A 19001-nucleotide genomic window follows, 5' to 3' on the forward strand; every position below is an offset into this window, starting at 1 on the left:
GGGCTTCCCTGGTTGCTCCAGATGTGCCCTGACTCTCAACCAAGTGGTGAGTCCCTCATACCTTGCTGGTCTGCACCATAGCATCTTTCTCCTTTCTGCGTGGGTTGCTCTTGCCAAGTCTTGATGTGTCGAATGCGGGCACCGATGCTGCAGCACTTGATATCCTTTGTGGGACAGCTTGAATCCAGCTCCTGGTCATCTTCAACGCTTCCTGGTCCTCGTGGCTGAAGAGTCAAGCTTCACCTTCTTCTCCTGAAACACCTGACATCGGTGGGCATCCGCCTATCGTCCTCCTGGTCACTGGCAAGTGACCCAGACTCTGTCCCCTCTGCTTTCGGGTTCTTCTCATCTTCGATCCAGGCTTGGATCTCTTCGGACACTTCGCATCTTCCCAACAGCAGCACTTCTTTGCCAGCTCCCATTGAAATCCACGAAGCGACCCAACACCATTTGACACCTATGCACCTGGCTTACCTGGGTGAGGTAATACTAGTACTCCAGTGCTCCCCTGGGTGTTTACCCTAGAACTTCCTCAGTCCCAAAGGGTTTGGTCCTGACTCACTTCTAAGTGTCTCTAATCTTTAAAAATCTAACCGCTACTTTCCCCATAGAAGCTAACAGGAGCACGCGGCTGTGTTCTCACACTGCACACGGCCCCCGTGGGTCTCCTGTGTCACTACCTTGGGTGGTTCCTTAGAGTTCCAGTGATTATACAGGCTCTAGGCCTTGTGTCTAGTTAAGTTGTGGTTCTTATACCACTATCTTAGTATATGGTTTGGCTCGCCCCTAGGGCCTGACGTTTATTTGTGCTTATTACTGTCATATTTGAAATCTAACTTATGTGTTTTAACCTCTAGCCTCATAAAGAGACTAGGAGGGTGTGTTTAGAAATAAATACATATATTTGATATATATACCTGGTGTGATTGTCTTTCATTTAGCCATTCAAGAGATTATAGACTGGTAAAACAAGCTGCTTTACATGTCTTTAACCTATAACCAATAAGGGGTTGTTTGGACTGGTACAAGGTGCCCACTATAACTAGTGCATAGCATATACCAGGCCAACTTATCACATGCATTAAGCTCTGCTATGGGCTAGCTGAGAAACAGCTTCCAGAAGGCTTGCATACTCACTGAACCGGAGCAAAGGCTGCTATCACTGCATTGGCACTTGTTATGCCAGTATCAGACATCTGCCAGGTTGCTACGTGGATGCGCCTCCACACATTCACAAAGCATTATTGGCAGCATAGCCAGGTCCAGCAGGGCACCTCGTCTGATCTGTCCGGCAGGACTTACAGGTATGAGTCATTTCACAGACACACCACCTGGGACGGTACTGCCTTGTTATCTATTCACAAGGTGGGGAATCTGTGGTTAAAAGTTTCTATCAGAAGAACAAGTTAGTTGCCTTCAGTAATGCCTTTCCTGGTATCTATTTACTGCAAATTTCTAACTGACTTACCCTAGTCCCCATGTGGTGGAATGGGCTTATACAATCCATTTAGACAATTCTAAGCTAGTGATCTGCGCATTGCCATATTTTGGTTTTGATGGGCTCCATGGTAGACTGCACAGACAGGGATCAGAAAGAAACTGAAGTCAGCACATTAATATGTTGCAGAGGTAGTGGCCCCAAGTCACGTTCTACACAGAGATGAATCTTGCATGGAGCCTCATGACACCATGTAGTGATGCACGAAGGAATTGCTATCAAATATCTGCTCAACAAGTCTGGTGCCTGGGGGAAAATCACATGGTGAGCAACTTGGGGTTAGATAGAATTTCTATCAGAAAAGGAGTTACGTAAGTTAAGTAGCATTTTCTTTTTTGCAAAATAAATCCTACATCCACTTAGCAAAGTTCTGGCTGTAGTATCATAATTGCCTTGCAAAGACACCATGGGCCATGTGTTAAAAACACCTAGATATCCAGGATGGCCTCCATGTCTCCAAACTATATGAGAGTTCATTTCCTGCAGGGAAATGTAGTTTATAGTACAGGCACCATCACCTAGGGCATTCTCCAAGCAAGCCAGTCTCACTCCAGACCGTCTCAAACTCTGCAAGTACTTACACCCTTTCCTTCCCTGAGTGTGAGCAAGTCTAATGTATTGCTTCCCGAAACTCACCACATCTTAAATGATGAGACATTACTCGTATCCCGCTTCCAGAAACCAGATTGGCTGAATTCCCTAGTGCTTTACTTGAATTTGAAACAAATTTGATTGAGCACCCTGCAACAAACGTAATAAAGATACAGTTTAAGCTGCCAATGTTTACTGGGAGACTAATTAGATTGGTTGAAACCAACTGCTTTGGTGTTGAAAAAGGCTATGGGTAACCATGGACAGCATTTCCTGCAGTGCGAATTACTGGATTTTCCTTTGCTGCCTAATGGCTTAGAGGAATTGGCAGGTTCAACTCATTGCACATTTTCACTAATACAGTTTGGCCTCCACTTAACCCATCACCATAGGCCTATTTCTAACATATTTCCAGTCATGACATAGGAGCTAAACTGGCATACAGATGTCTCATACTGGTTCTGTCTCTTTTCATTTTCAGCATATTCTGCTTCGGAGTGCTTCACATGCAGTGACCCGAAGATCCCCTTTGGTTGTTCAAAAAGGACAAAGTGCAAAAATGATGAGACCTTCTGTAAAACAGAAATGACTTTTTCAAACGGTAAGGACAAATAGAAATGTATGTGCTTCTCATGATTGCAGACATTCATCAATAGTTGTGAATGTTTTGGGGTAGCAGAACAAGGGGTAGGTCGGCCGCTAGACGTGATCAGTGACTACTGACCTTCGGTACACTAGTTAGCGTCCGTTGTGGCCCACACAACATGGGTCACTAATACTTTGCGATTTGGTCTTTCCCAGAAGTTGTATTATACATTTGTGTGTGGATAAGGATTATTGGTCCTGCTGAAATGCCATGATCTTTTAAACAGTAACTGGCATGAACCATGTTGACCCTCAATTTCCTTACAAACACTATCATGTGAGAGTGGACCATTATATCCTTCTCTCACCTGAATCAACATTTTTAACCATAACAAAGGAGCCAAGCAATTAAAATATTGTTTTGGGCTCCTGTAGTTATTTTTATTGCACCTTCTTTGAAATCTATTCACTTCCATTCACATATCTCTCTACCACACCTCACTTTTGACATCGGCAAAAAGAAAAGTACTCCGGCGAAGAGCCCCTTCGCTGGGCCCGTTGAGCACTGCAATGCTGGTCCAACAAGGAGCTGCCCGATGATGAAGCATGACAGCCCTTGGGGTGTGTGAGGGCCCTTGTTCCTAAAGGCAGCATTTTCTCATCTTACCTCCTGGTAGACTTTCATCCCTCTATAGGAACTGCTCACCTTTCTTTGACAAATCAGTAGTATGGGGACTTATGCTGGACCACCTTAAGTCCCAGTCCCCCCCTTTTTAGGTTGAGCGTGAGCCAGCACGCAAGCGCTGCTCTGCAAAGAGCTGTGGTAGTTCAGTACAGAGAGAAGCTTTTCCCACTCCCCTGCCCTTACTTTTCATTGGCTTGTGTATTTGTCCTTTGTAAATGCTGTCTTCTCATTCATTATGAGGCTTGTTAATCTTTCCTTAGTACAGCCATGTTGTCATGTGTATCCTGCCATGGCTACTGGCCCCTTCACTTCATTGTTACACAGGGCTTGTACTATTTCCTCAGTAGAGTGCTGTATGTATCTCATCTCCAAAGCTCTTTGATGGGCGGGAGGGACGGGGTTCCGTGAGGCAGGAAAGAGATTACTGTAGGCTGTGTGTATTAACACACACCCACACTGTTTCTGCCAGGGCCAGAGCTAAGGAAGGAGGTAGGGAATCACTTCTGCTGCTACAGTGGGCTTTGTTATAATTTGGAAAACAGAGCTGCTGCATGCTTCCTGTTTCTTTCATCAAAGATGTGTGGATTTTAAGATAAAGCTTCACAGAGCTGATATTATTTCGGCGTAGTTGTAAATTTAGTTGCTACGGCAAGCAGGACAGGTTTTTGCTGCCCTCCAGTCTCTGCCATGCTGGCTTGGGAGAGGCAGGCTGCATGCTGGGAGTGCCTGCTGATGTGCCCGGGTGGAGAGAGGCTGTGCCGAAGGGATCAACGGCAGAGGCTCGGACCCATATGCCTGCGCCCAGGCATGGTGGCAGTCACCCGCGAGGGAGTCCCTGCCCCTTTCATGCACTGTGCAACTGCAGAGGTGTCACCGGGTACCATGTCAAGCTCCAGCTGCACAGCAATCTCAACCACACTTTGGAGCTGGTGGTCGTCAAGTAAGTACCCTACATGCAGCAACTGTCAAACCTGCAGAAAGCGGTGTGCAGAGGTGCAAACCGCCTTTTACAAAAACACCTGAAAGAGAACCGATGCGGCAAACAGTTAAAACAGTTTGAATATTTCTTCAGAAATGTCATGTTTCTTGCATCATGCTCTTCAGGTGGTATGCACAAAGCCCGTGTTCCTGGACAGCTGCACTCCAACTCAGAATTCGTTTAAATGGCGTCACCATACATCATAAATCCTTTCCATTCATAATACAAATATTTGTAATGTTTGTGAACAGGTTTTGCTGTACAGTGTACTTCCTGCAATTCTTTTTACCGTGCTGGACGGCCTGTGGACCCCCAGTCGTGGCCCAAATCGGAGGTGTTACAGAATACACAACTTAACTAGAAGCCATTTCTGTCACTGTCTGTGCTGGGAAGTATTAAACTAAAAGAGTTGTGCGGATTGTTGATTCTCATGAGCTGCACTCACTGCAGGTGATATGTTCACCTGCATGGAGTAGAACTGGCTGAAGGTCAATGGTTGTTGTTCGAGATCTCGATTTCCGTAAATCTGTCACTGTACCACAAACACCACCACCACCAATACCAGTACCACCACCAATACCAGTACCACCACCACCAATACCAGTACCACCACCACCACCAATACCACCATCAATAGCAATACCACCACCACCAATCCAATACCACCACCACCAATACCCCCACCACCAATACCACCACCTACACCAATACCACCACCACCAATACCACCAATGCCACCACCACCAATATCGCCACCACCAATACTACCATCACCAATACCACCACCCCCACCAATACCACCACTACCACTAATTCCACCAATAGCACCACCTACACCAATACCACCACCACCAATACCACTAATGCCACCACCACCAATATCACCACCACCAATACTACCACCACCAATACCACCACCCCCACCAATACCACCACCTACACCAATACCACCACCACCAATACCACCAATGCCACCATCACCAATATCACCACCACCAATACTACCACCACCAATACCACCACCCCCACCAATACCACCACTACCAGCGCCTCTCACTCACTTGTAATAGCAGGGGCACTGTATGAGGTCAGAGCTGCAGCCAAGACCATCCCCCCCTCCCTCCGGGCCCGATTCACAGAACTAACTTAAGACAAAATCCTAAACTTACTACCATTTTGGTATTCACAGAAGGCACTTACTCATTTTGGTATTCACAGAAGACAGTTACTCATTTCGGTATTCACAGAAGTTAGGAGTCCTAACTTTAGGACTCCTAAATGCCTTCTGTGAATACCGAAAGTCTTAAAGTTAGGATTTTTCTCAGTTTAGGAGTAGTAATGTTAGGACTCCTAACTTTAGGACTCCTAAATGCCTTCTGTGAATACCGAAAGTCTTAATGTTAGGATTTTTCTCAGTTTAGGAGTAGTAAAGTTAAGACTCCTAACTTTACTACTCCTAACTGAGAAAAATCCTAACTTTAAGACTTTCGGTATTCACAGAAGGCATTTAGGAGTCCTAAAGTTAGGAGTCCTAACTTTACTACACCTAAACTGACAAAAATCCTAACTTAAAGACTTTCGGTATTCACAGAAGGCATTTAGGAGTCCTAAAGTTAGGATCCTAACTTCTGTGAATACCAAACTGAGTAAGTGCCTTCTGTGAATACCAAAATGGTAGTAAGTTTAGGATTTTGTCTTAAGTTAGTTCTGGGAATCGGGCCCTCCATGCCTGCAATTAAGCACAGCCCGCCCTGCACCAGGAGGTGAAGCCAGGGTCCTACTACAGCTGGAGTGTTTTTTATTAGGCTAAAGATAGCAATGACATTACGCAATAACAAACTGCACACCCAAATCACTGAGGGCAGAAACTAGCCCCCCCCCCCCGCTCTTTCTCCTGAGCTGCGATAGTGTAATCACAGAGCAGAAGATGTTAGAGCGCTTTGTTAGTGATTAAAGCTCAGATCATATGTAACTCTCACTTCACACTTTGTGTCTGTGTAATTTACAACACTTACACATCTTCTTAACAGCATTATTTATCACTACCTTGAAGACGCCTTAGGCCGATCTCTTCCTCTGATATTTACAATCTAACAACCTGTCGAAAAGGCCCTTTATTGCCTTGCTATAAGTCTCGCATTTGAGAGAGTTTAAGCAATTACTATTGTAAATGACAATTTAAAACCCAAAACATAAATAAAAGGCATTGTAATTTACAATGCCAATAGCTCAAACCTGTGTGAATACGAGACCTTTTGCATTGCAAATGCTTGTTTGTTTTAGTAGCAGAAATGACATCACATATAGCTTGATCCCCACAATGAAATCAAAAGGTTGACTCTTCCTGCTACACATTGACCCTCATTAGCATCATGTGTGCTGCTGAGGTAAGGCAGAAGGATAAAGCAACAGAAAATAGACAGTCTTTTTAAATCCCTGTCCACTTCCTGTGTCTGCTGTCTTCACTTTTGTGGCCCCTGAGACAAAGCGTAGCAAAGGCAGTGCCAGGCCATAACATGGGTAACAAATGACAAGCCGATGTTTGCACATATTCCTTCTGGCTACCTCTAACCGACGTCCATGCATGTATCTTTTTCAGGATTGCAAAATGCTGCCTCCTGACCGCACTCCGAAAATGGTAAAAATTCTCCTAACCCTAGATCTTAAGTCTAAAACATATACTAGAACCAGGTGTGCTCTCAGTTGGTGGCTGCGATGCCTTTATCTCATCTCAAAAGTTCTTTGGATAACATAAATTGAACAAAGTGGATAGGTCAGAGATATGAATAAGAGTTACATTGGCCCTTATCTGAAATGGGAAATGTAAGAGATAGAAGTCGGATTTTACACCATGACACCCTCAAGTTTTTTAAAACTTTTGGACTTCTAGTTTTTAGATATCTGCTGTGTCCTGCAACCCCTGATGAATTATCAACTACTATAATGCTTTGTGGAAAACGGTTTCCACCTGTATCCTCCAGTGCTCACCTTTTACAATAAGGTCTTCTTCAGTGGAGCTGGGGCAAGGGGTTCTGATAGAGTTGTGCCTAAACACACATGATTAGATTACAAGTAGAATCTTTTGTCTGGCTCAATTATTTATTTGCATAGAGGAAGTACAGTGGCAGTTGAGCATCACATTAAATGACATTGATTTAATTGGAGAACAAGATTGACTGCACTGTTTCATTTGGGTGTATTGTAACTGCGCACAATATGTTTTAATTGTGTTTTTACTGTATCTTCAAAAGTCAGAGTCTGTACCTTTCATGTAAATTAGGGGTCTGGAATCCAAACATGAGGTCAGATTTGACATATTTAGATTCCTCAATATATTTTATAATTTGAGTCAGCATTCAATGTGATTGGTGCTTTGAGATATGTGTCTGGGAGGTAATTGCTGTGCTGCACCAGTGGGCAGAAGAAAAACCTTTGGCCATCCCAGAAGGTAGTCTATGGTGAGAAAGGGGGTGGTAGGTACCTGAGAATGATACTAAGTGGTAAAGGGATGACATGCCACATGTTTGGGTGGCTGCCCCACCACCCATAGGAAACTCCACCCCACTGTTTAAGTCCTGGTAGAGGGTCGGAAAGCTGAGAAGGTACCTGAACACCAGTCATTAGTCTGGAGACTCCTAGCTGTACTCTGGACATTGTGGATTTGCTCCAGGACTGGTCACACCAGCTCCATTATTCCCTATTACAACCAATTGAGGGTGGGCTTGGTAGAAGCTGTGGAAGAGGACAAGAATCCTTAAGCATATTCTTAGGGTGAAAAAGCCCATGGAGCATATTCCTGTTTGTCGAGCCCATCACCAGGGTGTTAACTCAACAAACTATATTAGAAATGGGCCAGTGGGGATCAGGTTATCCTCCTTAGAAAGGACAACTTATGCACAGTAGTTTGAGCCATGCCTCAGGTGCCTAAGAGCTGATCACACTAAATTCTCAGGGGAGACTGTTCGCGGCTCGATCCCCTTAGGGAATCTTGGTGCAAACACATGCATTATTAAGCATGACCCTTTCACTGGAGATGGGGGAACTGGAGAATGTTGTCATTTACTCCAGGGGAATACCTGGGCCTTCCCATTGTGGCATTATGAGAATGGGGCTCATTGGCTTTAGGAGCACCAACTGTGCTCCACTCTGGCTGTCTACACCTGAGAGGCAGAAAAGCAGCAGACAGAGGAGCAGCAGCATGCCACTATATACCCCATGTGCAACCAGAAATTTTAAGAATCCTAAGAACCACATTTACTAAACTTTGTGTATGCAATAACACAAAAAAAAGAAAAAAGGTAAAGTTGCGAGTTAGGAAAACTGTTAGGGGTAAGGTTGTGCATACATAACATGTTTATGACCTATTGGTTTCCCAGGCTCGATCAGGCTTACTCACTCCACTGAAATTAGGATCATTAATCCTTATTGACCTCTCCTACGTGGATGATATCAATTTACTGAGCCAAAAGACAATGGGCCTACAGAGATCACTTGCAGAATTAACATAATTTGCCATAGCTACCAAACTGGCTATGGAACTCAGTGTGCTGTTTGGGGAATAGTGATATGCATACGTAGAAACAAAAGGTTGCATATTGGAAAAAGGTAAGGGGGTTTGCCTCATTTAATAAAGTGTAAAATAAATCTGGAAAATACCATGAATTATCACAGACAATTGTCAGAGATTACTAAATTTGATTACTACTCCTAAAAAACATGGATACTAACATAGATGGGTTGTAAATGGTAGTGCTCTAAGGATAAGCAGTTAATGTTGTAACCATCAGGCCTATACATGAAATGGCATCTAAAGAGGTTTTGCAAAGTTCAATTACAAGGTAGCAAGAGTATACAAAGTGAGATAAAAAAGTTATATCACCTCTAAGTAAAATAGAGATTACAAATGTGTTGTAGAGTGCCTTTTGTATATTGCTTATGTTGTTTTACTGTCACTGCTGTGTCTTAAGCAAATGGGTAGCCAAATACTTATGATCATCCCTTGAGGAACAGGTTCTTTGGGTTTCATAATATCCATTGGATTTGTGGTAGAAATGGTTATGAGGAAACAAAATAATTATTTTTCTGGTCTGAGATGGAGGAGGAAGAAATTATAGAAGGTAGAGTCGTGTAGGGCAGAGGCTTTCTCCCTCGGAAAAACTGGCCCCCGTTGGAGAGAAAAAAGGTGAATTTGCATAGAAGGCTACATTATCCCGATGTAAAATTCTATGCTATGTAAAATTCAGTACAGGGAAAATGGGAGCTAAGGGGGATGTCATATGGCATTCTCAAAAAGATGCCTGGAAACCTGCACCTCATAAATTGACATTGAAATCACAAGTCAATCAAAGTTGAAGAAACCATCAAGTACAAATGGGTCTTCTCATGATCCTAGGATCTAGTCACCTTTTCAGGACATCAGATGCAGAGGGCACAATCATATCACATTTTAGCTGTGTAAAAGTATGGCATATGCAGCGAGTGCAATATTGATGCTTGAGATGCCTAGTTAGTATAATATGCTGGGTTATTTGTATGCCAATACATACTTTGTTCCCTTGCCTGTCACCAGCATCAGAACTTTCTTCGTGCTTTTTGTGTGTGTGCGTGTGTGGGGCTTGCATGCTGTGTAGTTATAGCCTTCGATGGACCGCGATGAGCATGTAAAGTCCTCCTTATTCCATGCCCAGAGTAATTATCGTACGGTTTATACCTTATCCAGTAAAACTGTGCGTTTGTTGGAGAACATAAATATCAGAATTGTGCCAGACTGATTCTTTGCACAACCTCAGGATAAATTCGCCTAAAGTGCTGCTAGCCCACAGTGCACCATATGCACAACTAACCTTACAGGGTGACAGATGTATGCATGACAACCCTGATTTACCCAAGAAAGTTGTGGTAACAGATCTAGAACCCTTTAATTTGGGCTCTCAGGCATATCGAAAGAAGTACTCAAGAAATACTCAGCTAGGCTTTTCAAAATGTATTGAAGCATTGTGGTTTTTGTATAAAATAAGTGTGCTATGATAATCAATAGAATGAAACAGATCAGTGTAATAAGCATCACTAGAATAGTGAAAAGATAGACATTTCCACCATGGTGCTCAGATCGTAAATACATGCGGGCAGATGAGTACTGTGCTATAGTGTACACCTACCTAGCGCTCCCTCACCTAGTTCTGCCTAAGGTAGGTGATCTGCCAAATCTTTGCCAGGGTGGACTAACTCCCCATTACCTGTGGGTAACTCACCGTCTTGCTGTAGTGGAGGACATCCCTCGTGTCTGTAAACAGGAATCATTCGAGCTGCCATTCTGGCATGCAGTGACCTTGCAGTGTCTGCTGAGTGTTCCTCTGCATAAACAAGGAAGTGGCTCTGCACATATAATAAACAACACTCATGTGGGCATGTCGCAACCCCTGTCAGTCTGCAATTGTTTATTCTAGTTGGATAGCGTTGTTGCCTTATGGACAACAACAATGATGACGTTTTGCACTTTGAACTTTATCCCTTGTACTGAATATTCAAGGTGTTGGGATAATATGCCCAAAAAGTAGAAATGTATGTAATGCTGATTCAGAGAATGTTATCTTGTATTGTCATGCACTCAAATGTATGTCAAAAGTCATTGTGTGTAAAAAAGCAGACAGTTTAAGTAACATGAGTTTGTTAAATGGAATTGTTCCTAACTTGGCCTATACCGACCATATGACATAATGGCCAGGTCAAACAAGCAAATCGTAAAATGAAAGAAACCACAAAAATGGTAAGGTCACGTATTCAAATTCAGTAGTGTGAGAAGTTGGTCAGGTATATGCTGTCCACTAATTAAAGTGGGCACCTTGCACCAGTCCAAATGACTCTTATGATGTATGAGGTCAAAGATAACCTTTAGAAAGCTATCCTAGTTGTAGCTGTGGAGAGCAGCCTTCAGGCTCAATTTTGAAGGAATGTAAAGCAGCTTGTTTTACCAGAATATCACCTCATGAATTTATTAAATGAAAGGAGGACCACCCAGTAGCTATATAAAAATATGTATTTTTTAATTTAACACTCTCTACTATCCTCTGAACGAGGATAGAACACAAAGCACACAATATAAGATCAATAGAACAATTGTAAGTAGCACAATACACAGCAGACTTCAGGTGGAGACCAAACCATATACTAAAATAGTGGTATAACAATCACGATTTGGGTCAAGACAAGGTCTAGAGCATGTAGATTCATTGGGACCCCAAGGAACCACACCAGGTGAGTAGATAGGGACCCCACGGAGGACAGGTGCAATGTGCTAACACGACCGCGGGCTCCTACAATTCTATGGGGAAGTCAAGCTTGCAATTTTAAAGTTTAAAAACCCTTTTAGGAGGACTTCTAGGAAAACCTTCAGAACATAAGAGGTTGGAGAGCCACCACACCCATGGATACTGAAGTACCAGAGTTACCTATTCCAGAGGAGCCGGGTGCATAGGGCTGAAGAGGCATCAGAAACCGCCATGGTTCTCTATGGAAGGCTTCAAAGAAGTGCTGCTGCCCGGAAGGTGAAAGGGGTCCAGTGGAATCCAAGCCTGGATTCTGAAAGGAAGGATACTGAAAGCAGAGTGGAAAGAGCCTGGGTCACTTCAGAGTGACCAGAGGCACAGGAGACGAATGTCCACTGATGTCAGGTGCTTCAGGTGCAAAGACAGGATGCTTGACTCTGCAGCTACGAGTACCAGGAGATGTTGATGATCACCAGGAGCCAGATGCAAGCTGCCCCACAAAGGATGTCAAGTGCTGAGGGGTCGGTGTCCGGCTGGAGCACCAACAAGCCTTGGAAAAAGCAACCCATGCAGGAAGGTCAAGCAGGTTGCGGTGTGGACCAGCAAGGTCCAGGGGACTCACCAAGCAAAGGAGTCAGGGCACATCTGGAGCCCTGACCAGGAAAGCCCAACAGAAATCAAGATGACCCTCAGGAGGTCCCACAGGATGAATGACCAGGAGTCGCAAGGGGACCTTGAGCAAGATTGCAAAGTAACAGCCCACGGAGCCCTCGGTTTGAGGAGGCTGGAGTTCTTTGGTGAAAATACTGCTCAGGGTCAGGACTACACGGAGTCCAAGGCACAAGCTCTGGAATTGCCAACAAGCCTATTCAACTCCAAATGGACACGGTGCACATGGGTTCAGGTTATGCAGTTTCCACAAGGGATACTGGCCTCAAACTTGCTCAGAGGGCAGATCAACCTCAGGGACCCTTGTAACCCAACTCCTGTGTTGCTGAGATCTTCAGAGTCCACAGGAGCTCAGGAGCAGCAGACTGGTCAGTTGCGTTGAGGTGCCTGTGAATGCAGGGGAGTGACTCCTTCACCTCAATGGAGATTCATTCAGTTGTCCTTAGTGTACCACAGGTCCTGCATGGAGCCTGTATGGAGCATCCCTCTCCTGCCGCTACGTCCCCTGTGGTCCCTCCCTGCTGTTTTCCCAGCTGATCATCCCTACCACCTCCCCTTCTTAATGGCAGCCGCTGCAGGGGAGCATGAGTAAAACAACTGACCTTCGATCCCTGGCCTGCTTTCTTCCCAGCAGCTCCATTCTACTTTCCCTGCCGGTGAGCCCTCAGGCCCCTCCTTCGAGGTGTTCTCGTCGCTATAGGCCCATGTGTCGTCCGTCGCTGCCTCCTGCCCTCTTCTTGTGCCTAATTGTTTGTCATTTGGTAACTGCAGTGTTTGTACTTTGGCATTTCCGGCATTGCTTTTGTAAATTGTATTGTATTGTATTTGTGCCATTTGTATTGGTATCTGCCTTTTCTGCGCCCGTTTGTTCTTTATCCAGCTCCCGCCACTGCTATACCTGCAGCCCCTCCCCCCTGTTCCCGCCCATTTCCCACTTCCCAGCTGATCATCCCTCCCATGTCCCCTTCCTAATGGTGGCCGCTGCACGGTCGCGAAGCTGGCACACCAAAGGCGCACCTCAGGCAAGCCAGTCTGCGCCCGTGTGCAACCCGACTGTGACTAGCTCCGGGAACCCTGGATCTCCGACCATCCATCTATACGATACCAACATCCTCCTCGCACTCAACACTGGAAGACTCAGAGACTGCCAACAGGCCTCGACTAACAAGACCCACGGGCAGTTCTCCTACCTCCACTGCCGCCAGACCTTCACCACAAACCCGGCTTCCAACACCGCCGACGCCAGCAACAGCGACACCCTAAGATGCATCCTCCTCAACTTACGCTCTGTACATAAGCACACCATGGACAATCAAGAATCTACTCTTCTCCCTGTCGCCCAACATCGCCTTCCTCATGGAGACATGGACCAACGACTCCTCCGCCCCTGACATCAACATCCCGATCCCAGACGGATACAAGATCCAGACAAAAGACTGCCCTAACCACCCGGGAAGGGGCCTCGCCATCGCCCAGAAAAGCACCCTCCACCTCACCACCACCAGCAAAACCATCCCCTCCGCCGAACACCTGCACTTCCAGATCCAGACCACATCCCAACCCCACACTCTGAGGATCCCTCATCTACAGACCTCTCTGCCCCTAGACACCCTTCGCCACCGCCATCACCGACTTCATCGCACCCCGTGCCATCGCATCAATAAACTACATACTCATTAGAGGAACTGAACTTCCATCTCGACAAACCCAGTGACCCCAACTCCTCCATCCTTCATGACAACCTCACCAACATTGGACTTAAACAACTCATCACCACACAGACCCATAGAGTAGGATACACTCTAGACCCCATCTTCGCTACAGGAAAAAACGTCCGCTTCAGCCACACAATGCAACCACCATGGACCAATCACCACTGGGTACACTTCACCGTCGATGAACCCAAGGTACCCAAACCAGCCCCACACCCTCCACGGAGGAACTGGAGCAAGGTCACCGACGAGCAACTTAACTCCACTCTCACACGAGACAACCACACCTGGACATCCAACGCAAACATTGCAGCTAAGATCTCCACACGTGGATCTTCAACTGCGCAGATGAGCTTTCCCCGCTGTGTAACCCCGACAAACAGCGCCCCAGGAAAGCTGCCTCGTACACCACCACTGCTCTCCAAGAAGCCAGGCGCACCTGCAGACATCTGGAGAAGAACTTGAGAAACACCAAAACAACCAAAAACTACTACACCATGATGGACTATCACAACCAAATCAGAATCACAAAGAGGAACTTCATCCACAACAAAATCCTCGCCAACTCCACCAACTCCAGGGAACTCTTCAGTGTCATTCAAGAATTCACCAACCCACACAGCGAAGCTGCAGACATCACCTCTTCCCAACAACTCCGTGACAAGCTTGGAATCTACTTCCACCTCAAGATCAAAACGCTCTACGTCAACTTTGTCGAACATCCTCCAGACGCCATAGCCAGCCACCCACCCCCCAAGGATACCAGCCAACCAACCATTTACACCTGGACACCGATAATGACCGAAGACAACACCTCAACCATGAAAGGCATCCACTCGGGGGCCCCCACTGACCCCTGCCCTCCTCACATCTACCACAGAGCCGCAGCAGCCATCTCACCCGAACTACAATACACCATAAACACCACCTTCAAAATAGGCACCTTCCCAGATGACTGGAAGCACGCAGAAGTCAGGCCCCTGCTCAAGAGAACCACTGCGGACCCCACTGACCTCAAGAACTACCAGCCCATCTCTCTCCTCCCCTTAGCAGCCAAAGTTGCAGAGAAAATGGTCAACAGGACCAAGACCACCCAACTCGTCGCCACAGACAACATCTGCACCCTCCTGGATCAAGGCCCTCATCCTACTTGACCTGTCAGCGGCCTTCAACACTGTCCCTCACCACACACCAGTCGCCAGACTGCATGACGCCAGCATACAGCCCTGGACTGGATCCGATCATTTCTCACAGGAAGAAGCCAGAGATTCAGTCTACCACCCTTCCTCTCCAATCCTATGGAAATCACCTGCAGATTCCCAAAGGGGTCATCACTGAGCCCGACCCTCTTCAACATCTAAATGGCCCCCCCTCGCAGCCATCATGGGACAACACAGCCTCAACATCGTATCCTTCGCTGCCGACACTCAGCTCATCCTCTCCCTCACCAGAGACTCCACGAATGCCAAACTCAATTTCCAGAAAGGAATGCAAGAAGTAGCAGTCTGGATGACCAACAGCTGCCTTAAACTCAACGCCGAGAAGACAGAAGTCCTCATCATTGGAACCACCCCATCAGCATGGGGCCACACATGGTGGCCGACTGCCCTCAGAAGCCCACCTACCCCCTCAGACCACGCCAAGGACCTCAACATCATACACGACTCATCACTCACCATGAACCGACAAGTCAATGCCGTCACATCCAGCTGCTTCAACAACCTCCGCATACTTCGCTAGACCTTCAAATGGATCCCCCCTGAGTCAAGGAAGACAGTCACCCATGCACTCATCACCAGTAGACTAGACTATGGAAATGCACTCCACACTGGCATCAACAAGTCCCTGCTCCGCAAACTCTAGACTATACAGAACACCACTGCCAGACTTGTCTTCGGCATCCCCTGGCATGAACACATCAGCTGAAAGCTCCACTGGCTCCCCGTGGAGAAAAGAGTCACCTTCAAAATCCTCTCTCACGCCTACAAATGCCTACACTACACAACGGACCCAAATACCTCAACGACAGAATCAACTTCCACGTATCCAAAAGAAACCTCCAATCTGTCAACCTCACACTGGCTTAAACCCATGTATCCACATTGCCGGAGCAGGCAGAAGATCCTTCTCTCACATTGCGGCCAAGACCTGAAACGAGTTACCGGTAGACACCAGACATGCCCCCTCCCTGAACACCTTCAAGAATACCCCAAAGACCTGGCTCTTCGGCTAACCGGACCTGCTGACCCCGCCCCCAGCCCCTTGAGACCCTCAAGGGTGAGTAGCGTGCTTACAATCCCCTGATTGATTGATTTATTGATTGATTGTATATGGTTTTAAAATGGCACCACTGTATGCATAGCAACTATGAAGCTAGAAATGCTGTATAAATGATGTCTTTGCAAATTACTGACCAAGTAATAGTAAGATATTGCAAAAAGAAAATTAATTTGAACAAATATAGTGAACCCAGGTAGGTAGTCAATACTAAAGGCACAGCAGTCTTGTTAGAGGATGGTCAGTGGTGGAATGGGTCAAATGCGCAGGTACATGCTCGTGTGTGGTGAAACACTCAAAGTTGTTGACAGTGCTACAAGTGATGTGCATAGCATGGTGAAGCTGATGGTGTGAGAACAAGTGACAAAAGTTCCATCAATGTTTTCTTGCCCAATGAACAAACCATTCTTACTGTTAGTGTTTGTGCAATAGGAATACCACTCCTGCAATTCGATTTAAAAACTATGTACTAGAATAAGAAATTGATAAGAGGTAGAAGATGCAATATGTTGAGTTATTTGTATGCCACTACATACCTTGTTGTTTTATTCCTTGTTCTCTAGCCTTTCACAAGCCCCAGTCATTCTTCCCTTTCGTGTATGTGTGTGAGGCCTGCAAACTGTCAAACTATAGAATGTTGAGAAGGGTTAATTGGTGTTGGGGGATTATCAATTTCAATCTGTGAAGAACTGATTCTGAATGAATACCTTCCACAATACCTTTGCCTCATCATCATTACAGTGGCAACCATAAGGACACCAAGAGGTAGGAAGCATTAGGTTTTAGTCCAGCCACCGGAAAATATTTTGCATGTCAGAAATGCCCATATGTAGTGGTGTACAATGTCAATAGGATGTCTAATAAAGAGATTCAGCAAGATGTGTATGCTATTTCAATATGAATAATTCCTTACATGATTCCTGGCAAAATAAAAGGCCAAATTGTATTAACATCATTTCATGATCATTTTTTATTTGCTTTGATTATCCTATGAATGATTGTTATGATATCTGTCAAATCTGCATCTGTTGTCATTGAAACTTCAATTATGTATATGGCTGTTATGTGCCATATTGAATACATGTGCATATCCTAAGTTAATTCTCAGTGCAACCTAAAAGTGTTACAATTTGAGTCTATGGGTGAACACAAGAATGAACAAGAGAAATACCTAACCTGCACAACTTCTAAAAGAACCGAGGCAAAAAGGCATGCATCACCTACTTTGCTGAAATGTTATGTCACAAGAGTGTTGGTGGTGGTAATGGCCTTCTCTCTCCTTCTCATTCTGTGTTTAAGAGATCCTTGTTGGCACATTCTGCTATTAGTAAAATGTGTGGGGCTGGAACTGCTCTAGCCATTATGTGCAGAAATGATATTTCCACATTAGCATTTCCACGTTACAGTTGAAGAATGATGCAAAAAAATGTTAATCCACTGCCAGACTGGTTCTTTAGACAGTGTGGCTAGTGAAAGTTATGTGAGCAGCTAAAAAAAGGCTGAACAACACCCTCTACCTTTCTAAATGGAAGAGATGCCTCTGAAGGCACTTTCTCTCAGTGCAACCAAAACTGCTTGATTTCTGATTCTGGAAAAAACTGAATTTCCATAAAAATGAACAAGGGCCAAAACCTAGGTAAGTATAACAAGACACATTTACATCACCCCTGCCGAAGCCCAAGAGAATATGCACAAAAATGATTTGGGGCAGATTTAAACTCACACTTTTGTGTACAATTATCATATTTTTGCTAGTCACAAACTACAAGTTAATAGTGCGTTTAAGACTACAGAGACTTTGCTGTCTGGGCAGGGGGAAAACTCTGCACATAAAAAGAAAGGACAGATCTAAAAGTAATAAATGCCAAAATGTAACAGCTCCCCACACAGGAGAGTCTCATCGACAACTTTAAAAGCTTGCATAGGAGAGTCACAGCCACCATTTTTCACACCTCTGCCAGAGTCCAAAATGTTTACCAGGCCATCCAAAGTGGAAATGGCGTCTACAATGGTTCATTGCAGTCCAACAGAGGGAAGTTCAATCTCTATTGTGAAAAATTCAGATCAGCTGTTGTAGCTTCCCCGTTCCAAACTGGTACTTTGATCCCATCTATCTGAACAGTTGCCTCTTCTTCCACCAAACACACCAGATACCTCCGCTGCATATGACTCTTACTCGCACACACATCTCACGCATTCACAGAGCCAGATCAGGATAAATGGCGTTAACTTTACATCACTCCAAAAGCGTGGAATGGCTTCCCACTTCATATCAGAGTCACCTCCTTTCTTCTTGCTTTAAACAAGAAGCTGAAGACCTGGCTTTTCAATCAATAAAACTACCATAGGCAGGGCTAGGCACACACACTTACGCAGTGTCCGGATAACCTCATTGATGATAGTGTGCATTTTACAAATACACATAAGATAACTTATCCATTAGGCACAATGTTTTTCAATTCTTGTTTGATGCATGTCTGATTTGTGATTGCTATAGGGTTGGATTCACTATTCTATTTCAGGACCCGGCATATTGGACTGGCTTTCTCCGCTCAGAGGGTCAAACAACACTGTGATAGGGTGTGGTCGCACTTTAGTTGTAGGTGATTGCTGTCCATGATCGGAGTTAGACTGGCCTATAGGGCAATCAGGCAGATAACGATGGGCTGGTCTCCCAGATCAGTGTGTGGGCTGTTTTATTGGGCTGTTTGTTGGCCTGTTTTTATAATCTGCTGGGCTG

The 19001-nt window shown here is 45.3% G+C and overlaps 1 long non-coding RNA gene across 1 annotated transcript in view; it reads left to right on the forward strand.

Moving 5' to 3' along the window:
* Positions 1 to 19001, forward strand: part of LOC146830352 (uncharacterized) — a 587642-nt gene that overhangs the window by 451493 nt on the left and 117148 nt on the right. The window contains exon 3 of the long non-coding RNA XR_014961149.1: positions 2571 to 2690. This is a non-coding gene — a long non-coding RNA (uncharacterized LOC146830352). The remainder of the gene's footprint in view (positions 1 to 2570; positions 2691 to 19001) is intronic.

The sequence above is a fragment of the Triturus cristatus genome, chromosome 5_1 (assembly GCF_964204655.1).
Source record: "Triturus cristatus chromosome 5_1, aTriCri1.1, whole genome shotgun sequence".
NCBI lineage: Eukaryota > Metazoa > Chordata > Amphibia > Caudata > Salamandridae > Triturus > Triturus cristatus.